Here is a 16,820-nt window from a genome sequence, read left to right as displayed (position 1 = left end):
TATGTTAACCAACAAAAGCTCGATTAAGACTGTGAACTTGTCAAAATCCTTTGGTAACTGGATGAACTTAGTTAACACTAAATTAGTCCAACTTTTCCTTCATTAACTGAGTGAGCTCAATTAAAACTCATTTTCTACATACTTTTCTTTGACACCAGAGTGAACTTGATAGACACTTTCTTCTACATAGGAATGCTTAGTAGACATAGGGAACTATTTTCACTACCCGAGTGAGCTCGGTACGCACTTCTAGAAAATGATATGATATTTGTGTAACATCAAAGACAACACACAATTACTTAATTATCCAACACTTTCAGTGTGATTCGAAGACAATACATTCCATCTTTTGAGTCTAAATTGGATCAGTAGAAGAATATAATTCTCCATGGCCCTATTTTGATAACATTGGAAGAGTGCAACATCTAGCTGGCAAGACATTTTAGTATGAGGATGTGGTTGAGGATCATTAGGTGAACACACTAGATGACTATGATATCTGTATTTGGGATTATTGTAGGATGACTCTCTATCTGGTAGGAAGTGCTTTAAAGATAAATATTCCTTTAAAGATAGCGCAAGAGGATATAGAGGATCTTCTTGATCCATTGTTTAATAGGGATAAAATTGGTGACTAACCTATCATGAATGTTGAGATTGACAAAGAAGAAAACTTAGACATCAATCATAGGGTGAGGCACATCATCAAATTGGAAAATGATTGGATCAAGGGACCTTTCAAACTTTATACAATTCCTCAAATGGTGGTCTTCCATGCTCAAGCCTGCCTAGCTAAAGGTTGACGAGCTAAGGTCATAGTGACTACATTTATAGCCTAGTCACTAGTAAGGCCAGAGATAGTACACCAACTTGATAGACTAGTTGGATATTATAGGGCTCAAAAGGGTAAGGGAAAGAGTAAGATAACTTCTCCTCAACAATTCAAGCTAGAAGAGCAACTGATTCAGGAACCTCCTTAGCATGGAGAAGAAAATGTACAAGGGTTAGAGAATGTGGAAGCTACACGAGCCCAAGACAATCCTTAAGTGCCACTAGCTGAACAAGGCCAAGGGGAAGTTGAAACTAAAGTGAAAGAGGTGTCTCTACCCCAAAAAGAGGTACAAGCCTCCCCCTCTACTCCTAAGAAAATAAATATCAAGACTCTAGTCAAGAGGAGACAAAAGCTCATTAGGAGATTGATTCCTTTCCCATCAGTCCCCAAACCTATCATGAAAGAATTAGAACAAGAGGATGATGAGGGTGAAGAGGATAACCTACCTTTAAATTGGAGGACTCGTATCCCAAGAGCCATAGAGTTAGAAAGGAGAAGAAGCTCCACAATCACACTACCATCCATTCCTAAGCAACCTATTCAAACTACAATATCAGAGGATGAAATGCAACAGTGGATAGATGAGCAGGATGTTGAGGTAACTAATATCTTTCAGATGTCAAATTTTGATTTTATGTCAGTGGTTACTAAATTTGTGGGGGAAAGGATAAGAGACACTCCAACCAATCAGCCTCAACAGGAGGATTTAAGTCAACTACCACTTGCACCATAAGAACCCAAGGTAGCTCCATCATCCCAAGTGCAAGTCACATTTTGTGTAGACAAGGGATCGGCTACCCCTCTTCCTCCAAACACCAAAGAAAGATAATTCCACATAGAACAAGAGGAAGATACACAACAAGCATCCATCAAGGAAGTGTTGAAGGAAGGTAGATAATTGAACAACCACAACAAACTTCCCAAGACACTAAGGTAAGGACTATGGACTCTATGGATATAGAGACTCTTGATGTAGATCTCATACAAAAGGAGAGGACTCCAAAAAGGGGAGATAAAGGTAAGAGCATAGTTGAGTAGACACCTTCATCCTCAAAAGGAAAATATCCAATGGATTATATCCCAAGGTGGCTAAGGAAAGAAGTGATAAGAAACAAGAAGTAGCAATACACCACTAAGGAAGAGGATAGGATGGAATTAATTGAAGTTCTAAGGAAACCTAAATCACCAGCAAAGGATGCATGGGCATTAGTCTTTGTCATGAGAGATAAGAATGAGGACTTATTTTCTCATGTGGCTATACATCCTCTACAATCAAATGTTGAAGAATTAACTCCAAGGCATTATCAGATCAAGGAGGTCATGCTTGGGAAACCAACCTTGGATACTGCTTAGTTGATGGTTACAATAGGAATTAAAGAAGTATTTAGGAGCTTAGAACAGGATGGGGTGGAATTCATAGGTGTAATTGATAACACTTTGGATACAAAATAAGATCCTAAAAGGATATCTAAGTGAAGTGGTTAGTCCCTTAGATCTTACAAACCTTGAGGAAACCTTGAACGCAACACTCGAGAGAAGAGATAGGAGTACAGATCAATTGGATCCATTTTTGAAAGCTTGTTAGAAATGGTGAGAAAATTTTGAGGAGAAAGGGGTATTTATTGTACAAAGAAATCTGAAGTTGCTAGACTATATTCAAGATAATATGGATAGGCTAGTTGCCATTTTGAATGAAGATTTTGGTCTGATGGATGAAGCAAGTACCTGGGGAAAAGATTTGCAGACATTACAGTCTATCAAAGGACAAAGGTATTAGATGTTGATGGAAGTATATAAGCTGAGGAGTTAGATAAAATTGATGATTGGAAAGAGAAATTTATGGATGGCAATAGAGTAATGGAGACATTACACGTGGAGATTCTTAAGCTCAAGGATCAAACCCAGGAGAAAATTTTGGAGGCAAAGAGATATTATAGTGATGTGTGTTTAGAAATTTTTAAAGATGATTCTAGGGAGAAGTTAATACCAGTAGAGGTATAGTTTCAAAAAACTTTTGAGGAAGCTACTAATGATGATGACATTAGACAAGCATTTAGGATAGAAGAAGAACTCTTAGAGTTGGATGTAAAACTTGGAGATTTTGTGGAGACTCATATCAAGGTGGGCAACTATAGGCAAAAAGTGAAAGACAAATATCAAGCCTTAGATTTTCCATATGTGGCTCAAGTCACTAAGATCATCAAGATATTCAAAGGAAAATACCCAGACATAGCTCTGGTATAAAGGTGAACAAAACCCAAAAGCCAAAATTTCAATTTTGACACTTAGTGAAATTTTGTATTTTTTGAACCTACTTCCAAGGTGTGCAAGTGTGCTAGGTGCACTGGTGCCCTAGATGCACTTTTTTAGTGGTGTTCTAGAAGATCTTGAATAATTCAAAGGTGAACCAATAGTTAACTATTAATTCTAAATTTAGAGCTTTCCATACATCGAAAATACATTTTGACAATAGTTTAACTCCTACAAACACCTAGTGAAGATGGAACTTCTATTTTTGCCACTTCTAGACACTCCTACATCAACTGATAGCTTTCTCCTTCTTATATTCTCATATTTTCTTTGTTTTAAGATAGGTAAAGGCTCATGCATCCAATTAATGACATAAATATGGATGGATTCCTACTAAGCACTAATTAGATAGTCAATTTGTACATAAATAGATTTATTTTGTTAGTTTAGAAGAATATTATTTCATAAAGATATCTCTCACTCTCAACACAAAATAAGGAGAAGACTTTTTATAAATTTAGGAATGTAATATGTATTCCAGGCTATCATTATTTTGATGCAATAATATATGCTTTTGGTGCTTGCATTTGGAGTATAGTTATTATTGCCTTAGTGTGTTACATTTTGTGAATGTATCTTCATGAAGTGTAATTGAGCCAATAGTTTTATTGTGTTGTTCTATTTGTGTGATCTTTTAATTGTGGTTTTTTCTACAGGTCTACAAATTTTTTTGACATACTTAGTTTGAGAAGAGATCACCATATTGTATATACATAGCTTTTTGTCTTGCACGAGTGCACTTTTCGTGGCCTTGCAATTTGATGAAAAGTGAAACATCTTACGGTTACTAAATTTCCATCAATGATTGCATGAGTGGAATTAAGGAAGCATTGCTCCTATTTTCATTGGTTACCCACCGATCTTTTCAAAGGATTAACTTGCAAACATGTTGTTTCTGTGGCTTATGTCTGTTAGGATTTTACTTTCATGTTATTTTCTTAAACTTCTTGTTACCCTATCTTTGTTATTTTAGTTTTCACACACTTGGTTAATTTAGGAATCCATATAGTTGCATTGTTAGATTGCATTCATTAAAAAATTCAAAAATACAAAGATATATTTATTTTTGTGTGTTTTATTCTTTTGAAACAGCAAGTAGATTCTACATCTTATCCAAATTTTTTGAACTAGCAAATGCCTCCTTATGAAAAAATATATTTATCTCCAATTGAGTAGATTCTAGTAGGTCACAAGATTGCCTGGAACCTTGAAGTTGATCCTAGAGTAGTTTTTCAAGAGAGGAGTTCGAAAGGATTCATATCATTAAGCATAGTGCAAAATGACAGCTCAACATATATAATATATTGACTAACAGATATCATGGGTTTATCTAATGACTTATTTATAACCTATTGCAAGACATGATTATGAAAGCATCCTAATTACCTAACATTAGTGATTTTAGAGACATATGCCTTATAAAATGTCATCTCATTATGATATCGAGATACTATTAGAAATCTCATCATGCTTAATTGAATAAAAGATACTAGTTGGGATGTTTACATTTGGGTGGATTTTTACTTTTGATTTGTACTCCGACCTAATTGATATGCCTGATGATTTAATAGCTATGGATTCAATATTTCATCACGATGATAGAAAATGGAATATGATGTGATTTGAATATAAATTTGATTGTGTTAGGGAAAGATTAATGTTGATATGCAGATTTTGATATCTTAATGTCTTGAATTCTTTTTATATGAAAATGACTAGAAAAAAGAAAATTAATTATGAAAATTTGAATATGTTAATTTATGGGAATTATGCAATATTAAAATTGTCATGCACCTATATATATGTGTGTATTTTTATATAATTTTCATTGGACTACTAATGCTCAAGTTTAGTGTGTAGGAAATTGAACCATGGAATTTAATCAGGGAAACAAGGTCCAAACTTATGTGGATACAAAATAGCCAAGGTGAATCTTTGGAAGATTCAAAATCCTCGTTGTGATGTGTTTATTTCATCAATATAAGTGTGCATCTGTGTGTGGTAAATTTAATCTCATAGGTACATTAGGGACATGTCATAGTGATATGTAATGTGTTTTAAATGTGTCACTTGTCACTTGTAATTTTTTATGTGTTAAAGACATGTCACCTAGGATTTTGGTCATGGTAGCACTTAACCTTAAACTAATTTTCATTCAAAAGATTAAGTATGTCCACTTAGAGAAAGGATAGGATGGGTCACCATCAAGGGAAATTTGAATTCAAACTTGACAAGGATTTTAGAGGGTTAATAAGTGGTACCAAAGTGCCATTTTTGTGAAAATAAGCTACTCATATGTTAGCATAACATGTTAAGGGCCTGAAATTGACCATCTTAGTGGTTAGTTAGTCAAAAAGTGGAAAATTTGGTAGGGACAAAGTTGTAACAGATATTGGCTTGATGTTTTTTTCCAAAAGAGATAGTGGGAGAGTCTTTTTAGTGGACTTGGATAAACTAGTGGAGTGTTCACGCACTCTTTAATTTTAGAAATAATTAGGGTTTGGAAGGAGGAAGGACTAAGGAGAAGGGAGCTTCTCAAAAAATTTCATTTTTTCTTAAGCTTGGACCAAGGTTGGTGCCCATGCCATAACTCTCATTATACTTTCTCAATGATGTTGTTCTTGTTCTTATTATGTTAAAATTCATGTCATGTATTTGTGTTGAGATTTTTGGTATGTGCCATTGTGGTGATAGATTTCACTTGCAAATTTTTCCCTTATTTTTGTGTCTATGAATGTTAATGGTTGTGAAGGATTTTCTCACCCTTGCGAGGGAAGAGATGCCTTGGGTGAAGGCATTAGTTGGGATCAACATTGAAGTTGAGAGATTTTCCTCTTGGAGAGGGTTTTTTTGTTCATGGAGTATGGGCTCCATTGAAGTCTTATGTCTTGTTTGTTATTATGGGAGGTATAAGTGTATTGATGTCAATGAGGAGGATGTATTTGATGGCCTTGAAGAGGCATTATGCAATTACAAATGTATATGTGTATATGGATATGGCATTCTCCTTTTTGGAGAGCCTGCCTTCACCCATTATTTCATGATTCCAATGGTGAATCATTATGTCAAGCCTTAGAAGGGATTTTTTGATATGTTGTATGCATTGTTGTTGCTTGACTATAACCTATTTGAGCCTTGTTTCCCAGCTTGGTGGGTGGCTTCATAGAAGCCTAGGATGGGAGGTTAGCCTTCATGGTTCTTTTTTATTTGTTTTATAGGTTTTTGTACTTTAGATCCATGAAGATAAATTAGGGTCTCCTCATTTCATTGTGGAAGAAGAAAAAGATATGTCATTATGGAATGTACATGGAAGGATGAAATGCTCCCCCCTATCTTGAGCATTATATTTTCAAAGTCAAAATCACCACGGTTTTATTGTGTGATGAATTTGAAAGGAGGAATCTCCCTCCATGTCGTTGAACATTGTATTTGTAAGGAAAAAGTTTCCATTTTTTGTTTGGTGTATTGTGCTACAAAAAGAAACCCTCCATTTTGTGTATATCACTATGAAGAATGTTTTTATGGAAGAAAGAAAGTAATTTGGATCTTCTCTTAACTATCTACATTGTAAGATTTATTGTTATGAATCTAGTTACATTAAAAATGAGGGATCAACTTGTCATAGTAGACACGTATGAAATGTAAAGATTTGTTTTTTAAAGGATAGTCATTGTGTTTGAATGCTCAAAAAACAAAGAAAAAGTAAATATAGAATTACATTCATTAGGATTTATGGATCAATATTAGAAAATGGATCTCAAAATGATGGTTTATATTAAGGAGCTTCAATTGCATTAACCCAATAAGAAGTAATATCATGCCTCTTAGTGATAGATAATAATAATATAGTTACTTCATATTATATTTTATTCAAATTATAATACTAATACTCAATTTATTATGATAAGTAGTTTGGTTTAAACCATAATCAATGCATTGCATTGAAATGTAGGATACTTATCAAAATAGGACTCATAAGTCTCTCTCTCTCTCTCTCTCTCTCTCTCTCTCTCTCTCTCTCTCTCTCTCTCTCACACACACACACACACACACACACACACACACACACACACACACATATACCACTTAGTGATAGATAATAATAATATACTTACTTCATATTATATTTTGTTCAAATTAGAATACTGATACTCAATTTATTATGATAAGTAGTTTGGTTTAAACCATAATCAATACATTGCATTGAAATGTAAGATAATTATCAAAATAGGACTCATAAGTCACACACACACACACACACATAAATACATACATAAATACATACATACATACATACATATATATATACATACATATATATATATATATATATATATATATATATATATATATATATATATATATATATATATATATATATATATATATATATATATATACATATATATATATATACACACACACACATATATATATATACATATATATATACATATATATATATATATGTATATATATATATATATACATATATATGTATATATATATACATATATACATCTATACATATACATATATATGTATATATATATATGTATATATATATACATATATATATGTATATATATATACATATATATGTATATATATATATATACATATATATATATATATATATATATATATATATATATATATATATATATATTTATATATAGTGAAAACAAACCAAGAAGAATTATGATATAAATTCATCATTAAAATACTAGTCTATATGTGTATAAATCACACTCTAGCATTTGTATGGGGAGTGGGAAAATATCCCTCCCCTATTATAGAGAAAAATAATATTTAAGAGAACACTCCTACTATCTACCTTTTAAATAATAAATAATAGGTCAATAAAGAGAGTCCTAATACCCTATGACTATACTTAAGTCACTATCATAGAACATATTATAATAAGTCCTTCATTGCTCCTAATCCTACAGAAGGACCCAGCCAATACAACAATAAAGGAAAGGATTGTTTAAAAAACTAAAAGATAAAGGAATGCAAGATATAGGTGTTGACTTGACAATTTAAAAATGGGCACATGGTAAGTCCTCCTTCCTTGCTAGTAACATGACCCCATACTAATGCATGTCCTTAGGAATGTGCAAATAGGCGACCACCTATCTAAGACCAAGGAGACCATGCTCATGTATACCAAGGTATGATGGGAGATTAGCCAAGTTGAAATAAAAACATGATTAGCCATGGTCAACTTGGTATATGGGCCCTAAATCATGAATGGGAGGAAGTAGGTAGACATAGGCCACTTGGGAGGAAAGGTGCAACACATGACCTAGGTGATGGGTGCTAGTTGAGAGGTGGTGGGGAGAGTAAATTGTGTTGGGGTTGGTAAAACATTAGAAGGGAATTTTAGGAGGGTAATAAGGGAGGCATTAGTGTTAGGAAATAAGGGAATTAGTGGATAGTTAGAAAATTGGCTAGTGAAGATTTAAGAAGATTGTTATTGCATAGAGGTAGTGGTTAAAAGGAGTAATTAGGTTGAGTGATTATGGTAGGATGTTTTTAAATGTATATAATAGTTAGTAATATTGTAAGTTAAGATTTAGTAAAATATGAAATATGTAAGTATAATATATAATACTTTTTTATATAATTAAAGCTACTTAATAAATTATAGTTAATGTATCAAGGTATAGAAGTATTGTAACTTATTATATATATTAAATTTATTTATTTATGATGTAACATATTTTATAATCAATCCACATCATATTCTATGATTAATGAACACAGAATATAATGGATAATGTATAACATCATACATATATATGCAGACATGTAGATGATATTGAGGATTCATCCTTTTTTATCATATCATCCATCACTAAAATTATAATATGTTTCCATATTCAAACCTTAATGTTATTAGAATGCGATAAATCCCTATGGTGGTATCAACGATGCTCAATATTATTCCTTTCAATAATGGGATATTTGTCGTGTAGCCTTAAGACCACCTTTAGGTTATTAGATTGAACATAAGATTGCATGCTGGTAGGCCATCTATTATATCACTTGTCTAGTTTTGAGTAGCATTCAATAGGTTCTTCATAGATTGTTACAAAGAACTTGAAACTGATTGGAATTAACTTCCATAATCCATCAAGCCGTATGTAGGACTATCACTACTAAATCTAGATGTAAATGTAATTGAAATTAACTTAGACCTAATGTGCCCTAGTAAGTGGGATGTCAATCTTGACTAGAGTATGTATGCCCTTGTGGTAACATTATTATCAAAATAGGGACTGATCAAGTTTTTGATACTAATCATGCTAGTGCTAGCATTATTGTGTCAAGTAAGGCATGTGAAATAATGTTCCTCATTATAATTGAACCCTTGAGGTATCACCTTCAATTTGGATAATGATATTAAGCAGATTGAGTTAGTCTAAAATGACAAGCTACTATGACCATTAGTAGATGGAATCTTGTTAGTGTTTCAATCCAAAAACCCTAACTACAACTTGACCTATGTGAAGAAGCCTATTTTCCTTTCAAAAAAAAAGTTGTGTCTTGCCCCATAAAACTAGGCATGGCAATTTTCTTCAACTTTCTTGCTTTGTTCATGTAATGTGTACCCCTACTTGAATTTTTTAATTTTTTTTGATTGGATACATTTAGGCCTATTTTGTGATTAGCGGTGTTGGGTTATCAAAATTGATAAATTGTATTTGATATTTAGTTAATATATGTGTTTAGTTACTTTAGTACTAGTTATTTCATGAATGCATGATTTTCCTTTAGTGATGATTAGTTAGATGAACTATTTATATGGATTTTTTTATGTATAATTACCCCATACTTGCATGTGTATGGTGTACATGTATGTTTTTATTAATGTCTGACATTTTTGATGTGGTTGAGGAAGGGAGTTATAGTCACCTGCTAGTCAGGACCTATATGATGTACCACTTCCTAACATTACCTATTTATTTTAGAATATATGTGTTTGTACATGCATGAATTTAATGCAGATTGCAGGTATCAGGCATCGACTCCCTTGAATTGCCAAGATGAGTGTACGCTATCATAGTATTTCAATGGTATAACTGGGGAGATATTTCTTGAGTTTGAATCCTAAACCCTAAGACAATTGTCCTAGAAAGTAGGACAAGAATCTGAGTTCTTTATCCATCCAAATTCATCAAGTGATGTGAATTTGTGATTTTAACCCTCGAGTTTGATTATGTTCTTTGTCTTTAGTTGAGTTGTCGTATTTGGTTGTGTGGGTCTATTGTGATAATTTTCTATTATAATTAAACCAAATTAAAAGATATTTTAATGATTTAATTTAATGGAGATTTTATAAGAAAATTCAATATTTAATTATATAAATAATTAATTAAGGAATTAATTAAAATAAAGAATTAAATTTTAGAGATTTTATTAAAGTTCTAATTTTGATATATTTATAATTATCTAATTTAATAATAATTTATTTAATATTTTTATTTTAATAATAAACTCTAAATAATATTATTAGTTAAATTAATAAATATTATATTAAAAATATCTCACGATTAATTAAAGTGAGAAAGCAAATTAATTTAATAAAGATATTTTAATTAATTGCATAAAGTTGTTGCATGAAAACTAAAATATAATAATAGTTAAAGATCAACAAGTCTTCTCGTGTGATTACATAATTGAAGCCCTAAATTTAGGGGATAACTCTTTATCAAAGATGTAGAGCTCATTTTGCAATAACTGGGTTTTGGAGGAGCAATTTTAGAGAGGAAGGTTTTCAGAAAAAGGGAGCTATTTTGCGTGCTTCATAAACCAGGTTTATACTAGAAAATTATATATATATAATTACATAGTAATTTGTAATTATATTATTAAATATTAAAAAATGAGGTGAGGGCTTTTTGTTTGTGTTTGTCATATTATATATATATTTGTGGTAGGCGGGGGCCACCATTCCCCAACCCACCTCTTTCCTTCTCCCTATTTTTTCTTTCCTTACCGACGGCCATGAATTGGGTTGCATGCAGTAGTACCCTATTGCCTAATCTGATTAGGACCAAGGCAACGTTATACTAAGTGAAAAAAATTGTAGAACAAGTGTATAGAAGCTTAATGTCTAATGTTAACTGGAAATACATTAAACATTAAGTATGACCTAAACCAGATGGAAGATAACTACAGAGAATTTGAATATTCAGAAACACCCCCGATGTGCTAGTGCAATAAACAAATAAAAGTTAATTAAAACTTAAAAGCACATTAAAGCACATGAAATAGTGAATAGGAGAGAGAACCAGTTTGATCTTGGAGTTCATCCGGCTGAATGGACTACATCTCTGGGTCTATCTCAACTGAGTGAATGATGCATAAATTATGTTTTGAAAGTTGATTACAATGCGCTACAGTCCATCCACAAAGTCGTACAAAATTCAGACTCGAAATCATCTTGTAACAAGCACCAAGGCACAAGACCGATTTTTGAAGAGTCAGAATGACTTTTCCTAAAACAAGGTCTGACTATAGACTCAGAACAACTGCATCATAGAGTGGCTCTCCAACAATTTCCTCTAAAATCCTCTCCTTCTTCCTAGAATGTCTTTCGAATAAGAAAGAATGGGAAAACTAGGATGCAAGAATGAATGGGAAAATGAGGATTATAAAAATGAGGAATGCCCTCTAAGCCTTCATTCCCCCCTTTATATACAAGAAAATATGCCAAAATTAGGCTAAAATGGATAAAGGACTTATTTATTATCCCATATCTGAAATACCCCTTTAGCCATTTAAGGGGATAAACCTTATCAAAATTTGGGGGCGAGTTGTTAAAAATTTAACAAATAAACCTATTTTTAATAGGTGATCAAATAATTGATAAGGGTTACCCATGATCTGCACCCATAATATCTCAAATCGTTGATATACTGCAATGGCCCACTCTATTTTGGGCAGGCTGCCAGTTAGGGGTTCAAACCCCGTTAGTAGTCTTTAAGGCTAAATTTTGGCGGCTAATGTTTAAATACAAAGTCTACCTTTTACATGTTAAATCTAAGCAGTGGCTCAATGGCCACGGGCCATGACTTGGAGTAGGCAGGTCATGGGTTTGAATCTAATGGCTACCAAAAATATATTTTTCTTAAAAAGACAAACTAGCAATTGCCACGTGGTGACATGTGGCACAATGTTATTTGACACACCATGACACGTGTCCTCAGATGATTAGACCCTGTTGACTGTACCTGCCATGTCTGTCATGTCATATGTGATTGTACATGCCATGTGTCATCATTTTAAACTACCACAACACCATGCTGACATCATCGTATAGACATGACATGTCACTAGTCAACTTTTCCTAAGGCAAACTTTGACTGCTCATATCTTTTGCGTATGAACTCCTTTTTTGACAAAAAAAATGTCGTTGGAATTGTGATGACGAGACCTTTTCGATGATGCCAAATTTGACCAATTTTTTGACGATGAATTTTTCACCTTTTTACTCATCCTTGATCCCTGAGTTGACCAACTTTTGATCGAGCTTTGACCAGTGATATCTTGCTCAAATAGACTCCTTTTTCGCCCTTTCAAGTTGTGCCAGATTGAGAATTCTATGCTCTATGCGATAGAATTGCTTCTGAGACAAATTGGAACACTTCAATTTCAAGTCCTGAAGATCCTCCTAGAATTGTATAATATTAAATATTTTAATATATAATGTAAAATATTTTTATTTATATATATAAATTAATGTTAAATATTGTAAGAATTTGCTTAAGGGTAAGATTCACCCAGGAACTAATAACTCAAACACAAACACATAGTAAACCAAAGAGAGAGAGAGAGAGAGAGAGAGAGAGAGAGAGAGTATGATTAGAATGATGATATAGTCAATATGCCATTATAAGAGTACACTAGGAGAGTTTGTATATAAACACCTCTTAGGAAGCACCTAGAATGTCTCTAAAAACAACCAGGAGATAAGACAACTAAGCACCTTATCCAAAATTCTAGACGAATGGATAAGAATGACAAAGTGTCATATGTGTGTAGAAGATTCCTATGTTGTAGACAACATGTGCTTAAAAGAGGTGCAAACCCTTGTGTTGTCAACATGACAACTCACAAGAGTGCACAAACTTCTAGGTGGAAAATAAATAAATAATAAAAATATGCATTGGGTGACTGCAAGAAGTTGGGTTGCAATTTCGCGGAAGTTAGATGTGTGAAATTGTACTTCTCAGAAATGGGTACCTGATTTTTTAAAAATCGGGTACCCATTTCTAAAATTAAGCTTCGAGCACCTGAGCCAAATTCTAAAAATTGGGTACCTGATATTTAAAACCGGATTGGGTGCCCGAGCCGCTCAAATATTGGGCGCCCGCCCTTTTACAAATCAGGTACCTGATTTGTAAAAGTTTATATAACTACTTTTTTGGCATTTTTGAGGTCATTTTCATGACCTCAAAAATGGGAGCCCGATTAGAGATGCATATGGGAGCCCAATTTTCAGCCCTACCGACTACCCCCTTGCTGCTAGTTTTCGATACACCAGGTATTTTAATATGTTTTATACTATTTTACTTTTTTTTTTCAATTTTCAATTTAATATGTATGTTAATTTATTATTTTTTCACTTTTAATATGTACGTAAAATTGTAAATTTACATTGTTAATGAACTTAGATGTTTAAATTTTTGTATTTGTTAATTAAAATATAGTTTCGTAAGTGTTTATTTAAAAAATTATTATTTTAGATGTTTTGAAATGTATTTAATTTATGTATTTATTACAATGTTGAATGATTAGATTAGATGTAAATTCATTGTTTAAACATGTAATTTTACAAATAAATATAACCTCGAGCTAAAACCATATAACCTCGACCTTGTTTTAACTATAACCTTGACCTAAATTCATTGTTTAAACTATAATCTCAACTTAACCATATAAATAAAATCCTAAACATATAGAAAGTACTTAATCACATAACAACCCACCAAGGGATCCAAACAAAAAACTTATAGTATTTAAAATGATTTTACTTAAATTGTATTGTACTTTGTTTCATGGATCGAAAATGGATGATGTAAACTATTTTATAAATGTATATTCTTTCAGCCTTTCATACCCTATGACATGTACAGTGGATGATTGTGCATTCCGAATTAATTTCCCAAGTGGCATTCAGAACAAATGTATATAAATTATTTAAATGGATTGAACTGAAGTAGTTAATATTCTTTCATGTGGATGTGTTATTTATTTTACTTTTAGTAGTTTATAATTATTTAAAAATGAAATGTAAATGTGCTCATTAAGGAATACAATCTCTTATGTCTTCTATAAATGTAAATTATTGTATGTATGTTATTGCTTGCTTAGTAAAACTTTTGATTAGTTCTTTGGATCCCTTGGCTGGGCATCATTTAGGATTAACTATAATGTCAATTTGTATTGAATTTAACTCTAATCATAACCCTTACTATCATCTTAACCTTAATCTTAATTTGCTAAAACCTACACCAGGTAATATATAAATAATTAAATAACTTTCCTATCTTACCTTGAGTACTAATTTTATAAATGTCAAACCCTAAGATTGAAAGGTAACCCTGGCCCTTAACTAATTAATATTATACTTATAAACTAAATTGAATTAAACCATGATCATAAACCTAATTATATATCCCAACTTAAGAGTAGAAACCTTGAATTTAACCTTAAAAATCCTTTCCCCAACCATTAACCAAATTGAACCATTAGCCTAGAAGATTGAACCAAGTTAAACGTTGACCTTAAGACTAAACCAAATCACCCTAAACTAGAACTCAATAATATATTGAACACTTTAAAACAAAATTCAAACCTAACTTTTTTGAATTAATGTTAGTTTTTAATCTAAAAGCTCTAACTATAATTCTATATCTAAAACCAAATTTAGCACTTTAAAACTTAATTCAATTTATTAACTCTTGTCCTAATTGAAACCTAAGCATGTAAACCTAATCAAACAGTACAAACCAAATTGAACCCTAATCCTAAAACTAATTAAACATTGATATCAACGTCTCAAAATGATACATCATAAAAAAACTAGAAGAGACTTGAACGAATCAGGCATCTAATTAAGTAACCCTCCCTAACCATCAAGAGGTGGAGGTGTCCACATCAGTGCGAGTAGGAGCCCGAACTAGACCCTTGGATGCCTAAGAATATATCTAAAGAAGTGAATAACTTGTCTTTCCACTGGATGCCTAAACCTTTATATCCTAAGTGATTATTCATCATGTAATATCTAATTAGGAGGGTATTGAAGCACTCTAACACCCCAATCCATAACTAGATAATTATGTTAGGGTGGACTAATTTCTATTTATCTTGGGTTGGAAGTGCCTAAAAGTTTTTTTTGGAGACTGGAGATTCCCCTATTTGTTTCCTATTTTCCTATATGGGTAACCTAAATGTTTATTACCTTTGCATAATGGAAGGCCACATAACAAAATATTGCCTTATTCTATTAAAAGAAATACCTACCCCCTAGTGATATATATATAGTAAGATCTTTTTCCTAATGTTACTATCAAATTTTTTGGTAAGAAGACAATGATAGTTCAAAATGATTTAGAAGATAGGGATAAAATGAGAACCATCATTCCTAGAATGAAGATGCATTATTCCAAGTGATAAACCCATTTCTATCATAAATAAACTCTTCCATCCAAAAAAATAGTAATGAGAAATCCCTACATCAAGTAATCAATGGAGGGCTCATAAAATTGATCAAGTGATCAACGGAGGGCTCATAAAATCTCTAGGTCAAGTAATCAATTGATCCCCAAGGGGAGATAAGAATCTCATTAAAAATTTAGAGACAGGACACTCCTAAATGCATATCATACAAAAAAATTATTGCCAAGGTCTTAGCCTCTAGACTAGAAGATATCCTACCCAAGATCATTAACCCTACACAAAAGTGTTTTGTTAAGGATATTTATGCATATTGGAGAACTTGATAACCTATTAGAAGACTTTGGATTGAGAAACATTTCTAGGATAGAGTGTAGGCATGCTCAAGTAATTGATTATGAAAATGTCTACAAAAGGGTGGAATGGAGTTTCACTATGATGATGTTGCAAGCCCTCCATCCAATATTAAATTTCAAATGGTGTCCTCTCTTATGATTGGTGTCAGGGTTTTAGTAAAGAAATTAATGAGGTTAGATCATAATTTTTAGGACTCTCTAGATCAATTATGAAAGGGTGTCCTCTTTCATCCTCTTTATTTTTTATTGTTGAACATTGACTCATTACATTATCTCCTTAGAGATAACCAGTTGTCTCTAAAAGTTAGAGGATCTACTCTCCAAATAATTAATAAGTATCTAACATAAATATTTTGTTGATAATATATTTGTATTCTTTTTAAGCTAGAAGAGTACAACATGAGTCATTTAATGATGAAATTGGACCTCTTTTCTTTGTATCGGGTAGTAAGATTTATGTCTCTACATCTATCTTATTGGGGCTAAATATTGAGTCCCCTACCTTGTGTAATAAATATGGTATTGGATGGAGATTTCATAATTAAGTGGTTAGGCACCTAGGGATTCCATTTGTAGTAAACCCTAACATATAAATGAAATGTATCTTTATATCAACAAGAAAATCTTTGGAA

Source organism: Cupressus sempervirens, chromosome 1 (assembly GCF_028749045.1).
Source record: "Cupressus sempervirens isolate cs-2001-9-10 chromosome 1, ASM2874904v1, whole genome shotgun sequence".
Taxonomy (NCBI): domain Eukaryota; kingdom Viridiplantae; phylum Streptophyta; class Pinopsida; order Cupressales; family Cupressaceae; genus Cupressus; species Cupressus sempervirens.
This window is presented reverse-complemented; position numbering follows the sequence as displayed.